Source organism: Balaenoptera musculus, chromosome 14, assembly GCF_009873245.2.
Source record: "Balaenoptera musculus isolate JJ_BM4_2016_0621 chromosome 14, mBalMus1.pri.v3, whole genome shotgun sequence".
Taxonomy (NCBI): domain Eukaryota; kingdom Metazoa; phylum Chordata; class Mammalia; order Artiodactyla; family Balaenopteridae; genus Balaenoptera; species Balaenoptera musculus.
In genome coordinates, this window is record NC_045798.1 from 18,064,538 (window position 1) to 18,090,894 (window position 26,357).

General features: G+C 49.0%; 1 protein-coding gene across 1 annotated transcript in view; it reads right to left on the bottom strand.

Moving 5' to 3' along the window:
- Positions 1 to 26,357, bottom strand: part of KIAA1671 (KIAA1671 ortholog) — a 186,907-nt gene that overhangs the window by 159,487 nt on the left and 1,063 nt on the right.

A 26,357-nucleotide genomic window follows, 5' to 3' on the forward strand; every position in this document is an offset into this window, starting at 1 on the left:
GCAGCCACTATGGAAAACAGTATGGAGGGTCCTCAAAAAACTAAAAATAGAGCTGCCATATGATCTAGCAATCCCACTCCTGGGCATATACCCAGACAAAACTATAATTCAAAAAGATACATACACCCCAATGTTCACAGCAGTGCTATTTACAATAGCCAAGACGTGGAAACAACCTAAATGTCCATCAACAGATGAATGGATAAAGAAGATGTGGTATATATATACGATGGAATACTACTCAGCCATAATAAAGAATGAAATAATGCCATTTGCAGTAACATGGATGGACCTAGGGATTATCATACTAAGCGAAGTAAGTCAGACAGAGAAAGACAAATATCATAGGACATCACTTATATGTGGCATCTAAAATATGACACGAATGAACATATCTACGAAACAGACTCACAGACACAGAAAACAGACTTGTGGTTGCCAAGTGTGGGGGAGGGAAGGATTGGGAGTTTGGGATTAGCAGGTGTAAACTATTACATATAGGATGGAGAAACAACAAGGTTCTACTGTATAGCACAGGGAACTAGATTCAATATCCTATGATAAACCATAATTGAAAAGAATATGAAAAAGTATATATGTATAATGGAATCACTTTGCTGTACAACAGAAATTAGCACAACATTGTAAACCAGCTATACTTCAATAAATTTTTTTAAAAAAAGCAATAAAACCCTCCCACCACTCAGAAGCAGGGAGCGTGCCGGGCCTGGTGATTCACCACTAGCGCAAAGGGCAGAGTCAGGGAGACCTGGGTTCAAATCCCGGCTCCACCACTTACTGGTTGCATGACCTTGGACACGGCAATCCCCCTGCCCAAGCCTGGGTTTCCTCACCTGTGAAATGGGTATAGTGATGCAGAGCCCAAATGGGCACGGAGGGCCCCAGGGCAGCAACTGGGACAGAGCGGTTCCCTTTCCTCCCCTGTCTTTGGGGCTGACGCCCACTGCAATCCTCAGGTGAGTTAAATCACCCCAAAGCCCACTTTTAAAGAACTAACATCAATAGTGACTTTCTCCCCAAAGGATCACGTGAAGAAGAAATGGGAATTCTTCCCACTGAGGGGGGTCAGAACAGAGACACCCTAAACATAACAAGTAGGCTCCCAGCCCCAAGGCGGTAGTCTCTAGAATCCTGCGACCCGAAGAGGGAGCTCAGCAGGACCCCCTCTAGCTACAGCACTTCGGTCGCTGCCCCCTCCCTGGAGCACGAGGAATGAAGGCTAACACGATTCAGGGCGCAAAGGATGCGAGGTCAGACTCAAATGCAAGCTTGGTTTCAGAAAATCACTCTCCCCCCCGCAAGCCTCGGGTTCCCCACTTGGAAAGCAGAAATAAGGAGCCCAACCTTGCAGGAGTCCGTAAGATTAGTTGTCAGGGGAGGCGCCTGCCCGGGCTGGGGGCTCAGGAGGTGCGTTCTCAGGACCAAGAGCACGATGCTGAATTAATGGCTCCAAAAAATATCCAGGTCCTAAGCCCTGGAAGCAGGATCCCTGTTACCATACATAGAAAAAGGGTCTTTGCAGATGTACTTTCGTTCAGGATCTTGAGATGGGAGGATTAGCCTAGATTACTCGGGTGGGCCCTAAATGCAATCACATGTGTCCTTATAAAAGGGAGGCAGAGGAAGAATTTGCCTAGGGAAGAGAAAAGGCCACGTGACAGTCTCAGCAGAGAAACACTTGACGATCGATGCTCAGCTGTGGCTCTGAAGATTCAGGAAGGGAACTCGGAATGCGGCAGCCTATAGAAGCTGGAAAAGGCAAGGATTCTCCCCAACAGCCCCTGGAGGGAGCCGACACCTCAGTTCCTGCTCAGTGAAACTGATTCCAGAACCAGAAGAGAATAAACGTCTGTTGTTTTAAGCCTTTAAGGTTTGTAATAATTTGTTAGAGCAGCCACAAGAAACAAATACAGAGGCGTTTGGCACTCCAAGCCCAAAGGACTGGATCAAGACTTATAGCCAGATGCAGTCCTGGGCCAAGTTAGAATTTCCGCAGGTGGAGCCTGGGCATGGCTATTTTTATGGAACTCCCAGAGGGACGCCAGGGATCGTCCAGGGGTGAGAAGCACAGGGTCTGGGAGCAGGAGGAGCTCAAAAAACAGCCACTTCTCAGACACAGCCTCCCCAGCCCTCGTCCCCTGAAACATAGCCACCTGTCACTTGTCCGCCTCCCCCCAGGGCTGTGAGCACTCCAGGGCAGGGGTCCTGCCTTACTGCCCTGAACTCATCATCGCCAGGTATTTCCAAACCCTGTATCTGGGAACAAGGTGTGGCCCCAACCCAGACCAAGGAGGAATCACAGCATCAAGCCCTGAAGCACTAGGATGGGGGTTGACCTCGGGGCTGAGGGGGATCAGAGGAAGGAGGACCAGGGGCTGCCGGGGGTGTTGGGGGGAGTGGAGAAGACTTCCTGCAGGGGAGACACCTGAGCTAGGTCTTGAAAAAGGCACTAAATCCCAGTGCAGTGGATGCTGTCAGTGTCCTATCTGCAACCCTGAACGCTCCCACAATTTTCAAAAGCCCTGCAGTCTCTGCCTAAGGGCTTTCCCCTGCTCTGGGGGCCTGGGTGCAAGACGGCCGGAAGTAGCCAGGAGTTGACGCCCCAGGAGCTGGAGTATAAATACCCCAGCTCTCCCATCCCTCGGGGAAACATCTAAGGTGCAACGTCCTCATCAAAATCTAAAATGGCTGAGCTCTCATCTCTGGGACCCCACTACCCATCTCTCCCCTTCACCCTTTGGCTTGGGCCATGCACACTTTTCTGTTCCTTGTCCTTGTGCCACCCTCCCCTCCGCCAACTCCTCCCTACACCTCAGACCTTTGCTCCCACTCTTCCCACTGCCTGGAAGAGGGGCTGTCTCTCCCTCCACTCAGTTCTCCACTTAAACGTCATTTCTTCAAAGGGGCTTTCCCTGAACACCAGACAGGAGCGCCCCCGTCTCACTGCTGTATCCTCTGTACCACCCTTCTCACCGACCAAAATGATCTTTCTGTTGGTTTACTCACTTTGATTCTGTCTAGAAACCCATGGGCCAAATCTGTTTTTGTAGGGCCTGTGAGCTAAGGATGGTTTTCACATTTTTAAACCGTTGGGGAAAAAAATCGAAAAAATAATATTTCGTGACACATGAAAGTTATAGGAAAACCACGTTTCGGTGTCCCTGAATAAAATCTGATTGGAGCACAGCGGCATGCACTTGGCTACATATTGTCTCCGGCGGTCAGCAGTTGTGATGGGGGTCGTATGGTCTGAAGAGCTGAAAATAGTTACTATCTGGTCCTTTATAGGAGAAGCTGGCAGACCAGGGTGCGGGAGCTTGTCTGTCTCTTCCACAGGTGAGTCCCTGGGGGCTGCATAGGGCCAGGCCGAGGCAGGTGTTGGAATAACAAAGGGTGGATGATTAACCCAAGGACCTGTCTCCAGCAAGGGGTTGAGCGTCACCCAGATTTGCAATGAGTGGATGGGTGGAAGGACAGATGGAGGGATGGACACATGGATGGATGGATGAATGAATGAAATATACATGCCTCAAAGGGAAGCTATAGGCATCATCCCTTGGGGTGGCCCAAAGTCCCTCCACGGAGTCCCAAACCAGAGTCTGACATCCCCTGGGTGGGCGTCCCTCTGACAACACCAGGCTGGCCTTGACATTCTGTGGGCCCAGAACGCTAAAGAGAGGATGTGATTCATTCGACAGGGCCTTTCACCAGGAGAGGAAGGAAACCAGCCCTCAGATCCCAAACCAAGTTTAACTCCTCTCCGCCACACACACACACATAAAACACGTACACACACACACACACACACACAGCATCTCTCAACCTTGCTGGGTAAGGAGTCCATCCCAGCAGCGAGGCTTGGGGAGGGAGTCAGCGGTGTCTGGCTCAGCCTTCTCCCCAGGGAGCAGCCCACAGCTCTCTCCAAACACAGTTGGAGAAAAATCCTCATCAGAAGGGGGGCATTCCAGAGCAATCCCTCCGTCTCCCTCCCCGACCCCAGCACCGAGACAAAGAGAGAACTAAAGAAACAAGAGACCCGAACAGGAAATAATGACCTTGCACCACACTGGGAATTTCAGATCCAGCAAATAAGCCTGTTTCATAGGAGGATATTAGCGCCCTCAGTACCTGGGAGATGGCACTTAATTTATGTTTTCAATCCCAGGACGGGTTAAATGAACATGTTCACACTTTGGAATGTTTCATCTGAATAGATACGAATTTTTACTTCTCAAGAAGAAGAGAGTTCTTTTCCATGTGAATAGACACCCCAAATGTCACAGAAACATCAGCTCAAAGGTTCTGGGACAGTCTTAACTATCCTGCCATTTCCTTTGGGCCTTGGCCCAAGATTTTATCACAACCCTCCAAAATGCTCTTTGGTGAACAGGGCAGTGTTTATTGCCCTTGGCCTGCTTTTTCTCTTCTGGAGCTCTGCTCTGAAGGGGAGGATCCTAGCAGCTCACAGATATAAGGGAATTAACTCCACACTAAGTTGCCAAAGCTACCTTATCCCCATCGCATAGCTAAACCTTCCATGGGCTGAGCAAATGACACAGCACAGGCAGCAACAGGTGTAAAATCAATGCATTTCCCCTGCCCCGGAATCCCAGCTGTCTCTGAAAATAGGCCTTCAAGGTCCAAGGACCTTCACCTCCAGGTGCCTGAGCATTCACAAGACAGAAGACATTGGTGAGTGTCCTGAGTGCTCTTCGTCCTAGCTGTGTGATCCTAGGAAAACTGCTTACCCTCTCTGGGCCTTCGTTTCCTCAAGGGATATTAGCACTGCCCTACCTCCCTGCCAGGGCTCTGAAGATTAAAGCACTCGTGGGAAGCAAATGTGCTGGGGTAAACCTTAAAGCATGTATACTGTTGGTCACTGCCGTGCCCCTTCCCCATCTATAGTTAGAATGACCTTGTTTTAAAAAAAAACAAAATAGGGAACTATATTCAATATCCTGTGATAAACCATGAATGGAAAAGAATATAAAAAAGAATATATGTATATGTATAACTGAGTCACTCTGCTGCACGACAGAAATTAACACAACATTGTAAGTCAACTGTACTTCAATTAGAAAAAAAAAGATGACCGTTTTCCAAAAAGTGAATCCAATCACGTTATGCCCCTGTTTAAACTCGTCAGAGGCGCTTAGGATGAAATCCATCCCTTTTCCGGGGCTCCGTGCTGCAGCCCCCCAGTCTCTCTGCCCTCAGCCCCGACAGCTCCCCTTGTTTACCCTGCCCCCGTCACACTTGCCTCAGCTGCCCTCCCACCGGAAAGCCTTCGCACATGCTGTTCCCTCTGCCTGAATGACCCCCTCCCCCCAACTCCCCACCCTCCCTGACCACACACACATGTTTGGTCTCAGCTTTAATGGCCCTTCCTCAGCATAGTGGGTTGAATAGTGCCCTCCTAAAATTCATGTCCATCTGGAATCTTGGAACGTGACTTTATTTGGTCTTTGCAGACATAATGATGTCTCAATGAAGTCATATTGCATTAGGGTGGGCCCTGATCCAATGACTGGTGTCCTCATAAGAAAAGAAAATGCAGATATACAGACACAAGCCAAGAAACACTAAGGACTGCCGGAAGCCACCAGAAACTGGAAGAAGAAAGAAAGGGTTCCCCTTAGAGCCTTTGAGGGAGTGTGGCCTTGCTGACACCTTGATTTTGGACTTCTAGCCTCCAGACTGTAAGAGAATACATTTCTGTTGTTCTAAGTAACAACAGATTGTGGTTACTTGTTACACCAGCCTCAGAAAAATGTGAGCCGACCCCTCAGCTAAAGCACCTCCCCCAGACTATCTTCAAAGCCTCCTGCTCCTCTTCCCCTCCCTGCCATGTCCGCCTCCCCGCCAGCCCATAAACTCCCAGGGAGAAGGGGTCTCAGCTGCCGGGTTTCCTGCGGCAACCAGCTCAGAGCCTGGCCCCAGCAGGCATCCAATAGTAGTTTCCAAATGAATTAATTTGACAGATGCACCAAGGGAAGCTCAGAGAGACCAAGGGAAGCTCAGAGAGGTCAAGGGACTCACCCAAGGTCACACTCCAGGAAGAGGCAGACCGCTGGCCTCCACACCGGTGATCCGAGGAGCCGGGATGCCTACGTCCACCCCACAGGGACTCCAGCCCTGCAGGACAGGCCTCTTCTCCCTCCTGACTCCCAGCTACGAGGTCCGTGCCCTCTGGGCTCTGTGCCCGACCCAGGACCTGACCTCCTTGGCAGGGACCCGTCTCAACTCAATGAACCTGTAGATAAAAGCCTCTTCAGTCCTGGGACAGCCGTGGGGCAAGGGATGCCCTGGGCTCTGGGTTAATCCCACGCCCACAGGGCAGTTGGGGACGATGGCCACTCAAGACGGTGGGCCTCGCCCACGGGCCTCGCCCACGGGAATCCACTCTCCCTATCACCCCGGCTCCTCCCTCATGCCCTCATTGCCTGACTCTGCAGCTATGAAGCATGGGAGGCCACATAGTCCAAGGTCTGGACAATAAATAGCACTGACTCATGAAGGAAAAGTAGTTCCAGGCAGAAGAACATCTCCACTGGGCGCTAGCCTGTCCTTAACACTTATGTAATACTAAGTAATTACACTTTTTACTAAAGAGAGCAAGGCCTCTGGCTCAAAACCCTTGGGGGTTGCAGCGTTTACAGTCTGGCCTCCGCCTACGCACTTTCTGCATCCGCGGTTTCCGCAGCCACTGATTCAACAGACCGCGCACCGTGTTCTGTGTTTACCACCCGCAGTTGGTTGCATCCGAGGATGAGGAAGCCACGGATACGGAAGGCCGCCTGTCCTAGACTGGACTTAAGCATCCGCGGATCTGGGTACCCGGGTGGCTCTTAGGACCAACCCCCCGCAGATACCGAGGGAGACTGAGTTTAGTTGAAATCTGCTGACACGGTTTGATTGCCTTTGAACCTTGAAAGTAAACTTCTGTTTATGGCCAGAGATACTGGCTTTTCCAATTTTTACAAAGATTTTTTAAGTACACCCAGGTGGGGTGGCTCTAAAGTATTAGGTGACTAATAACATAGAAAGTATACAGGCATACCTCATTTTTTGGCCCTTCGAAGATACTGCGTTTTTCACAAATTAAAGGTCTGTGGCTACCCTGCGTTGCGCAAGTCTATAGGTGCCATTTCCCAACAGCCTTTGCTCACTTCCTGACTCTGTGTCACATTTTGGTAACTCTCGCGATATTTCAAACCCTCCACCAGCAAAAAGGTTACGATTAGCTGAAGGCTCAGATGATGATCAGCATTTCTGAGCAATAAAGTATTTTTTAATTAAGGTATGTACATTGTCTTTTTAGACATCATGCTATTGCACCCTTAACAGACTACAGTATAGTGTAAACATAACTTTTGTGTGCATTGGGAATCCAAAAATTCACGTGACTCGCTTTTTTATCGTATTGGCTTTCTTGTGGTGGTCTGGAACCGAACTCGCAATATCTCCGAGGTATGCCTGTAGAGACGGGGCAAAAATTATGAAGATGGTGTGGGGATGACAGAACTTGGGGAACTCAGCACTCATTCATTCATTAACTCACTCACTCTAGCGAAGACGCAGACACACACGTCCCTCGGGTATTTTTGTGATAAATTCCGCAGCTTTAGCCAGAGTCGAGTGACATGTTATATGGGCGTGCCTTTTGGGCCAGATGCCCGTAAGAATCACCTGGGTAGATTTCTTTTTTAAAACAGATGCTCGGGCCCCACCCCAGACCCACGGAGTATGAGCCTCCAAATGGTGGTCCCAGCACCTGTATTTTCTTAAAGCTGCCGGGGGTGGGAGGGTATTTCTTCTGAACAGCCAAGTGCCAGGTATTCAGCCGCTGCTTCCTCCCCAGTGACCCAGAAGCTGGGACTACGGTGCCCAGAGAACATCCTGGAAGAATAAGATCCGGGCCTTAAGCGTTTCTCCTTAAAAAAGACACATGGCAGGGTGTGCCCTGGGTCAGTGAGAATCGAGTTTTTTAGCGTTTCCTCAGCACCTAACCCAGGCCAGCACCCCTGTGGCGGCCCTGGGGCTCATCCTAAGAAAGTTCCCAGTCGGGTGGGAGAGGCCGAAATATTTCCAGAAAACGCATCCCATGATGCAGCAGGCATTCTAACAGGAACTGAGGCCTCACAAATACAGCTTCTAAGAATCTCCCACAAAAATCAGGTGCCAGCCACACCTATTAGGATGGCTGGTGTTTAAAAAAAAACAAACAGAAAATAACAGGTGTTGGTGGGATGCGGTTGTACGTTGCTGGTGGGAATGTAAAATGGTGCAGCTGCTGTGGAAAACAGTGTGGTGGTTCCCCAAATAATTAAAAATAGAATTATCATACCATCCATCAATCCTAGTTCTGGGTAACTACCTAAAAAATTGAAAGGAGGATCTCAAAGAGATATTTGTACACCCATGTTAATAGCAGCATTCTTCACAATAGCTAAAATGTGGAAGTAACCCAAGTGTCCAGGTACACGACTGAGGAATGGATAAACAAAGTGTGGTGTTTATGTACAATGGAATATTATTCAGCCTTAAAAAGGAAGGAAATTCTGACACAGGCTACAACATGGGTGAACCTTGAGGACATTATGCTCAGTGAAATAAGCCAGACACAAAAGGACAAATATTGCATGAGCCCACTTACATAAGGTATCTAGACTAGTCAAATTCACAGAGACAGAAAGTGGAGTAACAGTTATCAGGGGATGCGGGAAGCTGGGAATGGGGAGCTAGTGTTTAATGGGTGCAGAGTTTCAGTTTTGCAAAATGAAAAGAATTCTGGAGATGGATGGTGATGACGGTAGCATATTTAATGCCGCTGAACGGTACACCTAAAAATGGTTAAGATGCTAAATTTACATTATGTGTACTTCACCACAATTTTAATATAATTTTTATTTTTAAAATCTGGTGCCAGATTTTGCTGCCGGGGTTCAAATCCTAGTTCTACCATGGTGGCCTTGGGCAAGTTATTTTGCCTTTCTGTACCTTAGTTACCACATCTGTAAAATGAGTATAAAAATAACAATCCCTGCCTCATGGGGCCACTGGGAGGATGAAATGAATTAATCGTTATAAAGTGCAGAGCAGCGTGCCTGGTTCACAGCATGTGTTCAGTGTATTAACAGCTATATGATGGTGGTGGCTGTTATTACCATCCCCCCTCTGAGCTTTTGGAGGACACCCACATGAAAAATGTGTAGGTCCAGGGGAGTGTATTTTTGGCCTCGTGGTTTGGTTAATACCAGGTGCCACTTATGAGTAAGGAATAAAGACTATGTACTGCAGGTGAGAAAGTGGAGAAATTAAACTCAGTGAGGACAGAGGCCAATGCAGCAATAAAATGTCCCTGCCCGGAGCCCAGAGTCAAGAGCCCTCTGCCCTCGGCTTGCTGGGTGACACAGGTCAAAGACCCTGCCCTCTCTGGGCTTCAGCAGCCCCAGCTCTCCCACCCCACCCCGCTGCGAATCTAAGGGTGAGAAACCAGTCCACAGAACAACCTGTGAGCACATCAGACCCCTGGGCCCCACCAGAACCCCGGGGGAGGGAAGGGGGGAAGGTGGGTGCCCCCAAGTGACCACAGGGTTAGAGGGACTCGGACACACTCAGGCCTTTCTGTTTCTGACTCACACCCCAGCAGGAAGTTGGGGGTGGATCCTGCCTACCATCCACCCATTCGCCTCACCAAGGCCAATGACCCCGTTTGTCAAGGGCCCAGACAGCAGAACACAGAGTCCCTGGCCTTGGACAAACATTTTATCCAGAATCTCTGGACAGGAAGGGCCCCTGAGGGTTCACATCATCCATCCCCCTGCCTCCATCACCCTTTGGTTTCCCCCTTTTCAAAGAAACACAGCCCCAAGGTTGCAAGGTCATCCAATAAACACACTCAGATGCATCCGATGCTGATACTGTGGAAACATTATTATTATATTAATAATAATAATAACAGCTTCCAAAGACATGCCCAGCTAATAAGAACTTCACAGGCAGCATCTCAATCAATCCTCATAACAGCACATTCAAGTTGGTTCTCCTGTCATTCCCATTGTACAGACAGGGAAACTGAGGCTGGGGACTCAACTTGCCTGGAGTCACACAAGCAGCAAGTGGTGAAGCCAAAGACTTGAGCCCAGGCTTCCTGGACACAAGAGCCTGCCTGCTCAGCTCCATCTACCCCCTCCCCCATTACATGGCCATTTACTGAGGCCCAACCCTTATCAGTCCTTTGAAGCAGGCCTATCACACCCATCTGGCAGATGAGGAAACGGAAGTAGAGGCAGGTGATGTGACTTGTCCAGAGGCAAGACTGGAACTGGGGTCTGTCTCTTTGTGGAACCGTGGTCATCCACACTGGGCTGTGACTCTGCTGGTCCAGTTACCCCGCCTCTGTCTCCCCCTTCCCCTCCCCACTGGCAGGGTCCCTGGAAGGCTTTGTCCTCCTGGGGCGGGGAGGACCGAGGCAGCATTTCTCCTGCAAAGCCCGGCACACTCAGGCGCAGCCAGGGGCAGGTGGCCCATGGGCTGAGCCAGGGGTGGGCCCCAGCATGCGGGGGATGGGTGAGGAAAGGGCCAAACCCATTCCTCCGCCTGCTGGGGTGCTGGGTGCTGGACTATCTTCAAGCCGTGACCGGCCCGGTGGGCTCCCCAAGTCACCTGGCGGGCGGCCAGTGGGTGCTGGAGCTCCACGCAGACAGCTCGAGGGCTGTGTGGCACCCTCAGCCAGCTCACACCTGCTGTGGGGGGCAGCAAGGACGGGTGCCTCCAACAGCAGGGGGCTCAAGGGGGCCGGGAGGGTGTCGGGGGGAAGAAGCAGGAATTAGGTGGCAGGAATCCTGACACCTTGTCCCTGCACAGCAGCTCCCAGCTGGCTCTGTGACCTTGAGAGAAACACACACTCGAGGCCTTTTGTTCCCTCCCCTAGAAAGGAAGGCTTCCAAAGGAAAGGCACAAAAATCCAGACAGCCTGGTTAGGGCCCGGATCCAATGCCCGCCCCTGGGGATTCTGCCATCCTGCTCTGTAGACAGGGAGTTGCCAAATATGGACCAATCCTCCAGGGAGGGATGCGCAGGGCTCAGCGTTCCCGGCTGCAGCGGGGCCAAGAGCCCCGAGTCGCTGGCTCAGGATGGGGAGAGGAAGGACCAGGTTGTCAGGGGCCTTGGAGACCAGAGATGGGTAGACTTGTTCGGTTCCCAGCCAGCGGCCTCCCGCAGGGCATGCGGTAGGCACGTGGCCAGCCCACGTGGAACGGAGGGGAGCGTGGATGGTGCAGGGAAACCCGTCCCTGCTGCTGAAAAAATAAGCCAAAGCTCCCATCCACCACCGGTGAGTCAGCAGTGTCATTGCAAGAGCCAAGGGAGGCCATATGAAATGAGTAGGGACTTTGGCTCCCAGTTCTGCCCGTCCTGGCTGTGTTTGCTGAGTCACCTCCCTCTTGAGGCTCAGTTTTCTCATCTGCAAACAGGGACCAATATTGCTGACCTGGTGGGGTCATCCTCAGGTTGTACCACATGAAATTACAATATTCCACCATCGTTGGGCTACAAAAATGGCACTTTCATACGTTCAACCCAATATGTGGATGGGGGCAGCGCACAGCATGCGAGCAATCAACGCTGAAATTTAAATCTCTCCTCTGTTCTAGCAGAAGACTGTGTTTTTCTCATTCATGGGACAAAATGGAAAATATCTCACCACACCCCCCTCCCCCAAATATAACAATGACACGACACGATAAAACAGCTCACTTTGTGGGTGGCCTGTTAAGAGTTTACAATGTACGGTCCCAAGTACATCAGGGCATGGAGTGTGTATGTACCACAGTGATAACGCAGCGGAAGGAAGGCTGGCATTGAAATATTTTTATCAAAAAAAAAAAAAAAAAAGAAAAGAGAAAAAGGCACTGTAAAGGCCCAGTTGTGGCAGATAGTTTTTTTTTTTTTTTAACATCTTTATTAGAGTATAATTGCTTTACAATGGTGTGTCAGTTTCTGCTTTATAACAAAGTGAATCAGTTATACAGCAGATAGTTTTTTGAAAGTAACTTGTAAAGCATTTACCATATTCTGAATTTGCAGTCTTTGCAGACTCGTGCACATATATTCCGCTTTCAGAATAGTTTTGCAAATTGTACACAGATAAAAAGAGAGGGAACTTCTGAATAAAGAAATTGCATTTATAAATGATCTGTATTAGAATATAATAAATCTCCAGTTATAGTTTAAAAAAAAAGGTTTTAAGTGATGTATTTCCCCATGCTTTAGATCAAATATAACCAGCATGTTGAACATCTTTTTTAATATTTTTAAGTTTTTTAAAAATGAGTCAAAATGTCATCGAGCCATAGAATGGAGTATTATTCGGCCATAAAAAGGAATGGAGTCCTGATACACTTGACAACACGGCTGAACCCTGAAAACATTATGCTGAGTGAAAGAAGCCAGAATAAAAACTACATACAGTATGATTCCATTTATATGAAATGTCCAAAATAGGCAAATCCGAGAGACAGAAAGTAGATTAATGGTTACCAGGGGCTGGGGGAATTGGAAGGAAGTGGGGAATGACTGCTAATGAATACAAAATTTCTTTTTGTGGTCATAAAAATGTCCTAAAATTGTGAATATACTAAAAACCACTGAACTATATACTTTCTTAATTCTTTTTATTAAAAAAATTTTTATTAAGGTATAATTGACACACATTATATTAGTTTCAAGTGTATATGTTGCAAAATGATCACCACAATAAGTCTAGTTAACATCCATCACCACACATAATTACAGAAAGTTTTTTCTTGTGATGAAACTTTTAAGATCTACTCTCTTAGCAGCTTCCAAATATGCAATACAATATTATTAGAGTCATCATGCTGTACATCACATCCCCAGGACTTATTGCATAACTGCAAGTTTGTACCTTTTGATCACCCATTTCAACCCCCAGGCCCACCGCCCCCCCTTGGCAACCACCCATCTGTTCTTTGTATCTATGTACTGGAGGTCTTGTTTTTGTTTTGGGTTTGTTTGGGTTTTTTTTAGATTACACATATAAATGAGATCATCTGGTATTTGTCTTCCTCTATCTGACTTATTTCACTTAGCTTAATCCTCTTGAGGTCCACCCATGTTGCCACAAATGGCAAGATTTCACTCCTTTTTATGGCTGAATAATATTCCATTGTATATATGTGCCACACCTTCTTTATCCATTCATTCATCGATGGACACTTGGGTTGCTTTCATATCTTGGCAATTATGAATAATGCTACAATGAACACGGGGGTGCAGATGTCTTTTCAAGATAGTGTTTTCATTTTCTTTGGATAAATACCCAGAACTGGAATTGCTGGATCATATGGTAGTTCTATTTTTAACTGTAATTTGAATTGTACGCTTTAAATGAATGAATCATATGGTAAGTGAATTGTATTTCAATAAAGCTGTTACTTTAAAAAGTGAGTCAATTTCAAGAAAAACGTTAACTGAGGAACAGTCCCAGGTGGTACATAAATATGAAAAATTTTCAAGGTGATACAGGAATGACTGGAGTTTGGGAAACACAGAGTTGATGCATTAAATCCTCAAAACAGAGGCTCTACATGGGTTCACATCCCACCTCCTGAGTGACCATGGGCTAGGGACTTCACCTCTCTGGACCTCAGTTTCCTCATCTGGAAAATGGGAACAAGAAGAGTTCCTGCCTCTCTGAGTCACCGTGAGAATGAAGTGAGTTAGCACGTGTCTGGCACATCCTAGGGGGTCGACGGAAGGATCAATGGGGGACCAGATCTTTTGGGTGGTTCTGACCACGTGTTCATGAGCACAGGGTCCCGAATTAAAATCTCTCAGAAATACCTTTTTCTGAGTAGGTGAAGTGAGATAAAGCATGTAAAGCATTTAGCAAGTGCTCAATAGACATTAACTTATTATTTTCTTTGTTATCACTGTGATATCTGCCTGGGTGGTAACATTTTGGTTGATTTTTATCTTGTATTTTAATTTTTTGCTTGTGTTCTATAATGATTCTGTCTTGTTTCGGTACTAAGAACTACCCAAAGAATTATATTTAGTACTTAGCATCTTTCTCTAGTATGATCTTAGATTTCAGATAGAAGGGAAACCCAGCTGGGGTCCCGGCCTGTTCCAGCCGCCTACCCCACCCCCTCACAGTAGACACACGCTGGAACTGAAGATTTCCCAGCATCGGTCGGCCTCTGGAAGCACAGTTAGAGGGACACCCCCCCACCCGCACTCCAAGCCAGCAGAAGATGAAGACTGCAGCCAGAGCCCGAGCCAGCGGCCCGCAAGAGCAGTCATCCTCCCAACACCCTGCCTCCACGACCCACCCCCTAAAAATACAGTTTCCGGGGGCAAATTTTATACCATCCTCCACAACAACAGCCAGATTAATCACGCCCAAATTTGGGAGAGACGTTTGGGATGTACCGTGTCGTGGCTTCAACATTCACTCTGGAGGATCCGGGGGTACCCCCAGGATGCGGCGACCATCCTTCAGAGCAGCTGAAGTGGATAAACAGCCAGGAGGACTGCCAATGGGGGCAGGGGCATGGCACTGAAATGGACAAGGAAAACCTGGTTTTCTTTTTTTTTTGGCTGTGCCATGCGGCATGCGGGATCCTGGTCCCCCAACCAGGGATTGAACCCACGTCCCCTGCATTGGAAGCGCGGAATCTTAACCACTGGACCGCCAGGGAAGTCCCAAACCTGGATTTCAAGGTCAGCCCCAGAAGAACACTCACGGGGCAGGCGCTCCAAATTACAGACATTGGGTTGGTGAGGGAGCTGCCTCTTGTCCAACAGCTGTGTGTAGTGCCAGCAAACCTAATAATAATAACCGCTGTGGTTGCCTTTTATCGATCACTGACTGTGTGCTGAGTGTTTCATCACACGCTCAAAGGTGTGAAGCCGTGGTTAAACATACTTCCCAAGCAGTGTGGAATCAGACAGCAGGACAACAGTGTTAATAACAGCAACGGCAATTCATGACTAGGAAATAATGCATAGCGAGCACCTAGCATAGTGTCTGGCTCAGTCCGTGCTGTTTTAAATGTACAAATGATGACGAGGAGGAGGAGGAGGAGGTGCTGACTATGGGTCCAGTTATGCTAGGACCTTTACATATCATAGTACAACAACCCTATAAGGTGAGACCTACTATTAGCCCCATTTTACAGAGAAGAAGACTGAGGGCGGATGAGGTTGTTTAACTCGCCCGTGGTCACTGAGCTGGTAAAGCACGCCATCGCTTGCCCCCCATGGATGTCGCCAACCCCAAATTCACTTCTGAAAGCCAGGCTCCATTAACTGTCCTGCCCGATGGCTCCCCAAACCCCTTCCCTCTCTCTGAGGGTCCCCATTGGTGCCAGGTGACTTCCTACTTTCAGACCTGCTTAGAGGTGGCCAGCCGACCCTGTCCCTCTTCCCAGCTGTGGCTGAGCCCATCCTTCTGAAGCCACTGCGGCCGCCAAGGGAGGAAGAAGAAAGGTTCTCGGTGAGCTCATTTACAGGGGCCACCTCCAGCTGCTGGGACCAGCCAGCGGCTTTAATTTGGACAAACGCCCAGGACTCAGTGGGGACAGGAAGCATCCCTGAGCGATAAAGATCAGGACCGGCTTGTGAGCGTGCCCGGAGTGCTTTGTGTCAGCCAAACCAGCTGGCCCGACCCCCGTTCTCAGCAGCCCCCACTGCTGGCCCTGGCCCTGCCATGAGGTGGTCAGGGTGTCCCCCCAGCCTAATGTCCAAACCCGCCAGTTGTAGATTACAGCACTGCTAGAAAGGGGCGCAGCACTCAAAACAAGAAAAAATATGCATACGTGTAAAACGGTAGCTCGTAAACATGAAGCATTTGCTGTATCCCAGACATCTCTCTAAGCACTTCACAGACATTGACTCATTTAATCCTCACAGCCACCTTATTTCACGGAGGAGAAACTGAGGCTCAGGGAAAGTGACCTGCCCAAGGTCACACAGCTAGGACATTCCAGAGTCAGGATTTGGATTCAAGCCACCTGAGAATAAAGCCCACACTCTAAACCGCAGAATGCAGTGCTGACATCTCTCCATCACATGTACTGTGCACAAGTCTAAAACTCACACTGCAAAACATGAGCCCTGGTTATCTTTCGATTGTGGGATTGTATGAGTTTTACCTCCTCCTTTTTGTTTATCTGTATTTGTAAATGTTTGACAATGAACATGTACTGTAGCATGATGTAAACATATTGTACTAAGGATAAAAAGAGAATAAAAATTATTAATTTGGAAAATGAACTGAGAATCAACCGTTAGAGCACTGAACAGTTATCTCCTGCCACCACCTTAAGGCAGAAGGGCTGGCCAGGTGTAAATAGTAAAGGTTATAGAAACCCCGTGGCACTGCAGAAGGATGCATGCGCACAGTGGGGGCTTTACTTAACATCACCACCCACCCCAGTAGATCAGCACGAACATCAGCTGGCCATTCACCCCAACATTCACCTACGTGACCTCGCCGGGAGCTCCCGGCCGGGCTGAAAGATGGGCATCAGCGCCCGCGCTCCATGGCATGGACACCCATGCAGAGAGAAGAAGCCACGCCCATGGCTGGGGACAAAACAGAGGCATGAGGTGACCCCAGGGCTGCATGGCTCCCAAACGAGCAGTGTCATCATGGTGGGCCGCTGCCACGGTCCACAGAAGAGCCACCTTCCCGGGGGTGACCTGGGCCTTGGCACAGGAACTGGGCGACACCCAGAAAGCCCCTGCGGTCACCCAGCCGAGCCCACTAAAGCCAGGGCAGATGGCTCACACTTGCTCTGCTGGGTCAGCCAGCATTCTGGGCGTTCCAAAAATTCCTCCAGAGCTTTTTCCTGCCCCCCTCCACCCCATCCCCCCCTTTAATGAAGGAAAAGGAGGAGGGCAGAGGGGCTGTGATGAAGGCATCTGGATAAAGGCGACACTTGGACGTCTTATCATCTCCTCCCTGTAGTTAAATCCGACAGTAACCCGGCACACCTCACCTCTCCAAGAAGGAGCTGGAATGCTGGTTGCCACAGCTTCCCATCTCATCCAAGTCTGAGCGTGTCAAGGGAAATGGTTTTGCTTCAAGGCTGCCAGGAGGCGGGGCCAGGAGAACAGGGTCCCCACCCCGGTGCCCCCATGGGCCCCACACCCGCCATCACAGCCCTGGGCACGCTGCCCTGTAACCCCTCATCTGTACCCTCTGGGAGGGCAGGAGCTATATCCCAGGCAGCTCTGAGACCCAGGGCCCAGCCCAGGCCCTGGTACACAATAGGTGCTTAATTAATAACAAAGGTGAAAATGACCAACTATCCCAAAAGAGGACAGGGATACACTGCCCGGGAAGTTCTGAGGGGAGAGATGGTATTTTCAGCATGGTCATGGGGAGGTGGGAGGACCCACTGCGTTGAGTTATTACCATAGGGGTCGGCAGTTTTCCAGGTGGCAGACCTGAGTTCAGATCCAGCCTCTGCCACTTCTTGCCTCAAGCTAAGAGACCTTGAGGAAGGCTTCAGGTCTCTGAGGCTCAGTTTTCTCATCTGTAAAACGGGTTAGTAATACCACCTGTCCAAGTCATTCTGAGGACTGACAGAAGACGTAGATGTAATACCTCCCTAACAAGGCAGTTGGTACACAGTAGGTCTTCAACAAATGGTGGGATTTTGTTGTTGTTCTTTTTGGTTTTTTCCTGGGCCCTACCTTTCAAAGGTCTGGTTTTGATTCTTCCCAGAAGCGCAGCAGGAATAAGAGGCTCTGGGATCTACTCATCCAGTTGCCCCTCCCCCTGTGAAAAAGGCCCACAGAGGGGAAAGGGCTTACCCAAGGACACACAGCAGAGAAGTGGGTACTCAGGGGTCCTGACTAGTGGCCCAGAACTCATTCTAATATATTCTGCATTCTCTCCCATGGCCTCGGACCCCTTCTCATGCCAAGCAAGTCCCTGGCAGGCAGGTAATCCATTCTAGAAACAAAGACATGAGCTTTCCAGGGCTGGGGCCTAAAATGAAAGGGAGAGACAAACTTGGGCAGCTTCCCAGGCCAAAGGGCCCTGGGAGTTCCCCAACGAGTCACTCCCCAGCCCAGCCCAGGGCACTGGGCAGGGCTTGGCAGGCACTGTGCCCACTAAGGCCCAGGCTCCATGTCTGGGCAGGCGGGGTGTCAGGAAATCACGGAGTGACCTCGGTGTACCCAGTGTGCCCTCTGGCCTCCCACTGCCGGTGGGCCCCGCACACCCTGGGCTTCCTTCCCACAGCGGTGCCTCACCACGCCTCAGGTAAACAGGATGGCACCCAGAAAGGGCTTTCTTCACTGAGGAAGCAAAACAAAAAGAAACGTCAACACAGAGCCACAGCCCTGACCTGGAGCCTTTGAAAGTGCAGCTGTGTCTCCACCAAGGAGATTCACACACAAGAGGGCTGCCACTAGCTGGTAGCTCTGGGCAAGGAGGTTCACCACACCGGGACTCAGTTTCCTCATCTGTAAAATGGGAACAACACTAGCACCGAGAAAAGATTGGATATAATAATGCACAAGGAACTAGAGTATAAGAAGCAGTCCATCAAAGCTAATTATTATTTTGAATTACTGCTACTATGACTACTTCTGCTACTACAAACAAGGAAGATTTATATAGTGATTCATAAAGTCATTCCTTGGCATAACTTACAGACAGTTTTTAAGAATACTAAACTGATCTTTTTATGGGGCAGGGCTCCCATTTTTAAAGTGCCTACTATGTGCACGGTTACCTCACCTAACCCCACAACCACCCCACAGGGAAAATCCTAGTGTCTTCTTTCTGCAGATGAGGACTGAGGCTCAGAGAGGCAAAGTCACTTGCCCAGAGTCACACAGCAATGACAGTACAGATGGGATGGAACACTAGGATTGTCTAGCTTGGCCTGCTTTACTGCCAGGGAGGCAGCAAAGGAGGGATTCAGGGCACAGGGGCTGAGTCAGGCTGCAAGGATCAGCATTCCCCCTTCCTAGTAGAGGCCCTGGGCATGGGACTCCCTCTCTGAGCCTCAGTTTTCTCATCTGTAAAATGGGGACATAAGAATCAAATAAAACAATGATGCGCACAGTGCCTGGGACAGAATGAAAACTCCCTACTTATTTTATTTCACTCTAAATAACATTTAGTGTTCTCAAAAGCCAGGTCTCAGCAGATGGAGCAACAGCAGACTCAGTCATCTCCCCAAACTTCTGAAGGCACAGGAGCCAGGGCAGAGACCATCAGGTACACACAGGTCAAAGGCTGTCCTCTCTCACCTTCACTGACACCTTGGCCCATCTGAGACTCACATCACCGATGGGGAAATGCTCAGAGAGGTGAAGCGACCTACACAGGGTCACACAGGTATCCCATGCCGGCGCCACCCGACTTTTCTCCAAAAATCCAGCCCTGACATCAAGCAGATCCCATTTTCCCCATGGCCAGCACGGGGTTTGCCAAGTGATAGATACAGGATAAATTTTCACGAAATGAAGGAGTAAGTGTGACTTCTAACCCTGCAGCTAGCTCAGGTGGCCTCCAGCCGATACTCATAACCATGGGCTCCCTGAAACCTGCTGATTGCTTCCACAATGGGGCGGTGTGAACATTCCTTAAACGCAGAGCATCCAAGACCCCTCCCTGGCCGGAATGGGGCTGAGTGGATAGTCAAGGCTCGCCTTGGGGACAGAAAGTCATGTAAACAGTGATCCATTCACTGACAGCCCTCCAGCTACAGCAGAAGGGGAAAAACACTTGCTGGGAAGCAGGGGTCCTAAGTCACTCCTTTCCCCAGGGCCCTGGTGCTCCAAGGACCAGAAGCAACCTCACCAGACCTTCATAGACAATAATGATACTAGTAATAATGACAATAGTATTATTGTAAAAATGACACATGTAGGGACTTCCCTGGTGGCGCAGTGGTTAAGAATTCACCTGCCAATGCAGGGGACACGGGTTCAAGCCCTGGTCCAGGAAGATCCCACATACTGCAGAGCAACTAAGCCCGTGCGCCACAACTACTGAGCCTGCGCTCTAGAGCCCACGAGCCACAACTACTGAGCCCGCATGCCACAACTACTGAAGCCCGCGTGCCTAGAGCCCGTGCTCCGCAACAAGAGAAGCCACTGCAATGAGAAGCCCACATGCTGCAACAAAGAGGAGCCCCTGCTCGCCGCCACTAGAGAAAGCCCGTGCACAGCAATGAAGACCCACGCAGCCAAAAATAAATTAATTAATTAATTTATAAAAATGACACATGTACACTCATTATAGGGCACTATGTATTAACTCATTTAATGCTCATCCACCTCAGGAGGCAGGCACCATTGTTACTCCCATTTTACAGAGGAGGAAACTGAGGCACAGAGAGACTAACTGTCTTGCCTAAGGTCACACAGCTGGAAAGTAGTGGAGCTGGGGTCTGAACACAGGCAGTCTGGATCCAGATTCTCTGCATTATTCCCAAGGGATGTTGGGAATATCTAATTCTATAGCCAATTCTGCAGAACCGATATCCAGTTTTGCAGAATTCCTCACTCCACCCCAATCAGGAACCCCCACCCCCATCCCAGCTCCGCAGTCACAGGACCATTTATTTGTCATCTACTTCATGCCAAGTGTTTCACAGTCCTTCTTGCTAATGGTCACAAGCACCCTGTGTCCATTTTACAAACAGGAAAACTGAGGTTCCGAGAGGTGATGAGACTGGTTGAGGGTCACGAGGACCATAAGGAGCAGAGCTGGGATTTGAAGCCAGATTGATCACCACAGCCTCCCCTTGGTCTCACTGTGATCTCCCAGTCCACTGGCTACAGGTACCAGAGCTTGAGGAACAAAGTCCAGAGCAAAAACCATCATCAAGACGGTTATCCCTCACCTTCGCACCTCATGTCACAGAAAGCACCTCCTTATTTAATACTGTTTCATGCTTCACAGCAGCTCTGCCAGAGAAGACGCATTATTCCCATTTTCCAGATGAGGAAACTGAGGCTCAGAGAGGTGAACTGCCTGTTCTGGGCTATAAACTCAAACCAGGTCTCCTTACCCAGACCCCTGCTCTGATGTGTCCCCCACAAATCATGAGCCACGATGCTCACCGCCACCTCTTGGGCAGACCCTCCACCTTGGCAAGGACCTCCTTGCCCCATGTGGCAGGCTGTATTCCTGCTCAGAAGATATATACTAGCTCCCTCTCAGCCTCCACGAGAGGATCATACTTCCATCTCATTGATTTGAGTTTGGCCATGTGACTTGCTTTGGCCAAGAGAATGAGGGCACAAATGACACCTTCCTAGTTCCAAGGGGAGGCTTTCAGAGGCTCTGCAGGTTCCCAGTGAGCTCCTGAGCATCTGTTGTCCACCACAGAAGAGCGTGTCCTGGCTGGCTGCTGCCTGTCAGCCTGGGGACCAAGACGAAGATACACAGGGCAGACGGGAACCCAACCCAAAGCCTGGAATCCAGCCTCCCTGCCAAGCCCAGCCAAGGTCAGCCAAGCCATCTGATGACCCCCAAGTATGAAACAAATGTTTGCTGTTAAAAGTCACTGCAGGGACTTCCCTGGTGGCGCAGTGGTTAAGAATCCACCTGCCAATACAGGGGACACGGGTTCGAGCCCTGGTCCGGGAAGATCCCACATACCGTGGAGCAACTAAGCCCGTGCGCCACAACTACTGAGCCTGCGCTTTAGAGCCTGTGAGCCACAACTACTGAGCCCATGTGCCACGATTACTGAAGCCCACACGCCTAGAGCCCGTGCTCCACAATGAGAAGCCACCACGACGAGAAGCCCACGCACCACAACGAAGAGTAGCCCCCGCTCGCCGCAACTAGAGAAAGCCCGTGCACAGCAACAAAGACCCAACGCAGACAAAAAAAAAATTCACTGCGATTTGGGAGACGTTTGTTACACAGTATTATCATGGAGAAACCTGACTGACACAAAGGGCTATGTGTTTCCAGCCTTGGAGGGAGTAGGAAAGGTACAGCCACTCTGGAGGGAAACTGAGCAGGTGAGATCAACATTCTAAACACCCTTTATCCCAACTGTTCCCCATCTTGGAATGTGTCCTCCCATCGACTTCAACAAGTATGCAAAGACACATGAGCAGGGATGTCACCGTGACACTGTGTGTCATAGCAAGAAAACAAACCACTCAATGCCCTAGTATTGTCTAGCTTGTCTAGACAGGGCATGTGCTCAATAACTAATAGCACCTTCATGCATTGAAGTATTGTTCAGTTTTCTAAAAGAGTGCAGTAAGTCAACACAGTCTAAAATGGGTCCACATCTATTTTTAATTTCTGCTTGAAATTCTTTGTCTTACGATTGTTGTTGTTCAAAGCGTATGTCCACATATACTGATTCATTTCTTTATTCCACAACTGTTTCCTAAGGAAACAGCAGTGAAGACAAATAGGGTTTCTGCCTTCTTGGAGCATCATCTAGAGGGGGAGGAAGCAATACCACCTCCACTACAACCACTACAACCACCACAAGGCACAAGAATAATAATAACAATCAACACACACCGAGCACTGACCATGTGCCAGTCCCTTTTCATTTCCTCCTCACAGCAACCCTCAGAGGTAAGACCTGTTATTATCTCCATTTACCGATGAGGAAACTGCGGCTCAGAGAGGTTAAGTCACCTGCCCAAGGTCACACAGCCAATAAGTGGCAGAACCAAGATGCAACTCTTTCCATCTTGTTCCAGAGTGGACAAAACAACAACAACAACAACTTAAGATAGCAGAGTGTGATAAGGGCTTGGAAAGAAGTAAACAGAGCATATGTATGTGGAAAGTTTCTGGAGGGTCGAGGGAAACTGCTGACTGCATTATATCTGAGGAGTGGGATCGGGGGTCTTGGGTGGGATTTTACTTTTCACTTAACATAAAATCATTTTGCCGTCTTTGAAGTGTTTGGTGTGTTACATGTTATTTTCACAATAATATATATATGTTATTATTATACTGTGTGTGTGTGAGTGTGTGTGTGTGTGTGTGTGTGTGTGTGTGTGTGTGTGTGTATCTCTTCTGACTCAGTGATGTAAATATCCAAAGATCAGCCTTTGGGGATGTATTTTATATTCTCAGTGGAGACAAGGCTATACAACATTTCAAAGGTCATTCAACTGAGCAATTAGCAAATGTGGCAGTGATAACTGCTTCCCAGAAGTCAATCCATAATCATTTCCATATCTGTCTCACTTTGCCTTCCCCCTCCCTTCCTTCTATCCAATTGACCAGATTTCTGTGGAGTGAATTCCTAAGGGCAGAGGTTCTTTTGAATTGCCCATAGAAGATGCTCAATAAAATATCCATCACATTGAAGGGAAAAAAAATTTGTGTGTGCATGTGTGTGTATCTCTCAATTCAAAGTTTGTTAGCTTCTTTGTAAATGACAGGAGTTTCAGTAGTGGTCTTGGGCAGAAGGACCCCTCAAAGCCTCAGTTTTATAAACTGCAGAATCAAGGGTCCCCAAAGCAGGCATCGCCTGTGTTTGTTGTGAAGAATAAAAAAAGAACAAAAAAGCTTCGCCCAGAACCCAGCACATGTAAAGGGTTCAGTGAAAAGCAGTTGTTCTGACGTGTTATGTGCTTTCTCTACATTCTCTCCAATCCTCCCATTTTACAGAGGAAGAAACTGAGGTCCCAGGAGGGGAATGGCTTGTCTGGGGTCACACTCCTATAATCTGGATGGGTGAGTGGGGGAAGAAATGTGAAACTCCTGGACAGAGGTTTCCCCCTGCCCTCCTCTCAATCCCAAACCTGCCAAAGCCTTCCTGTTTGGGTATTTAGGGAGTGGCAGGGGGTGTAAAGAGAATTTTTGTTGCCAATGGTCTAACTTTTATTCCTTCAACACACCCTGTACTCTGGGTATACTAATGAGCACGCAGTTCTCCTAATGGCCCTGGCTTTGCCTGTGCTGCTCCTGCTGCCGGCAATGTCCTCATCCTTGCCCTCTCCTCCTTTAAGACTCAGCTCAAGTGTCACCCATGGTCATCCAACATCCCCCCCCCCCCCCCCCCCCCACCAAACAGACCAGGTTGGGAGAGGCAGGCACCACCTGCCTGAAACACTATTGTGTGTGTGTGTATATATATATATATATATAGTGTATATATATATATAGTGTGTGTATATATACATATATATAGTATATATATATATGTGTATATATATATATATATATATATATATATAAAATGACACGCCGTGATGACATCTATTATAATAATCATACCCACTACTTAGTGGGCACAGACCAGTGCAGACACTGCGCCTGGTAATGTCCATGCACTGCTTCTCTCAACTTGTATAACAGCCCTTTGACGGAGGGGAGTATTCTATCATGAGCCCATTTTACAGATGAGGACACTGAGTCTCAAACCAAATACCATGGCCTCAGACCACAGCCAGGAAGGGGCAGCGCCAGGGTTTGCCCCCAAGTCTCCCTGGCTGACTCCCTCCTTTCTATCCCTGCCTCCTCCTGGAAGCCTCCCTGGGTTTACCCCTGCTGCACCCTGACCCAACCTCACCAACATTTGTGGCTTCTCTGCTCAACTTCCCTAACTCCAAACATCCGCGATTTGCAAACTGGAAGCAAGTTCAAATCCCTGCTCTGCCACTGGCGGCTGACAAAGGCCTCACTGCCACAACACTGAGTCCTGAATCTGTAAAATGGGAATGATGAGCCCCACCCCCTCACACAGGAAGGTGGTGAGGGTTCCAAGGTAAAGTCCCCTCAGATGTTTATGACCCTCCCAGGGCAGGTGACAACAGATGCTCAGGAAGGTTTGCTGAATTGAATGAAATACTGACACTTAAAATATTCAGGCCACCTTCACTGGGGATTTCCTTCTCCAGATTGACTGCCATGCCTCCAGGAAGGGGTCTTCAACTGCATGGCTCTTGAAACACAACACTGACCACTGTCTCTAAGTGCAGTTCCGTCATCACCTCTCACCTGGATTTTTCGAGCAGTCTCCAGCCTCCTGGCACACCATCTCCCATCCAGCCTCCTCAAGAGATGGGCAAGCTTCCCAAAACACACATCTGACTCCATCCCTCTCCCCCAGAGAAACTCCCACAGTGCCCCACTGCCCCGGTATAAAGTCCAAACCCCTGGGAATGGTTGACCTGGCCCCTGTCAGGATCTCCAGCCAACACCCTATGCTCCCTCCTCTGTCCAGGTGCCCAGGCCTTTCTGTTCCCTCTTTCCAGCGCATAACGCCATCCTCTCCCCATGGGCACGATCTCCAAGAAACAAACCCCCTGCCCACCATCCCCCACTCCAGGTCAGAAGTCATCAGCCCCTCTTCCCATTATCACAGCTCTCTCCTTCTGGACAACTGCCTCTTTTCACAAAGAATTTACCCCTTAAGGGTGTGCCTCCTCTTTGACATGGTGTCTTGAAAGATTTGTTGAATGAATTAATTAATGAATGCACATTTAAAACATTCCTCTGAGACTCTTTTTCTGAGATGGTCAGAGATGTATTCTGGTGATGCTGAGAGGGGAGAAAGGCTCATGGCCAGATAGTGGGCTGTTCCATTCTCCTGCCAAGGTCAGCTCTGAATAAAAGCCAGCCCCCAGGACCTCCAAGGGGGGGTGGGGCACCTCCAGACTCAGAATCTGGGGTGAGGGTTATACCCCCAACAACAAGAATCAGTACAGCTGCCTCACTGGACTGCAGGGCAAGCTGATTGCTCACAGCTAGATCGCAAGCCAGGAGGACAGATCCTATATTGCCCTGGGTCCACCATTTCTAGTGTCTGCCACATAGTAGGTGCTCAATACACACACTGGTTGACCGAATGAGCTTCTCACATGTCCAGACACTGTACTGAATGAAACCCTGTACTTCTCTAGGATAATTGCCCCCTTGTCAAGCATGCAAATCCTTTAAAAAGGATTCCCCATAAAACCACCAGGACCGTGGCTAGTGGATGCACAACTCCCTCTGGAACTGTCCCAAGGATGAGACACTGGTGTCTGGGGGTGAATGCATGTTTGTCCAGGAGCTTCGATGGATTAGCAAAGGGAAAGCTGGGCCAAGGGAGAAGTCTTGTCCAAATGCCCTGGTTACTGATTAGCCAAACCCTAGAGCTTCTCTCTGCAAGGGGGATCAGAGGGGCAATTAAACCCCTTTGGAAGAAAGACTAAGTTAAATATCTGCCTAATCCTGCAGTTTAAAAAGACAGCAAGTTGGGTTTCTGGAGCCTTCCTTCAGATACCCGAGGGGAAGCGGCCGGGGATGAGACAAGGGAAAGGAGAGACCACGGAACAGGGGCCCACTAATATTT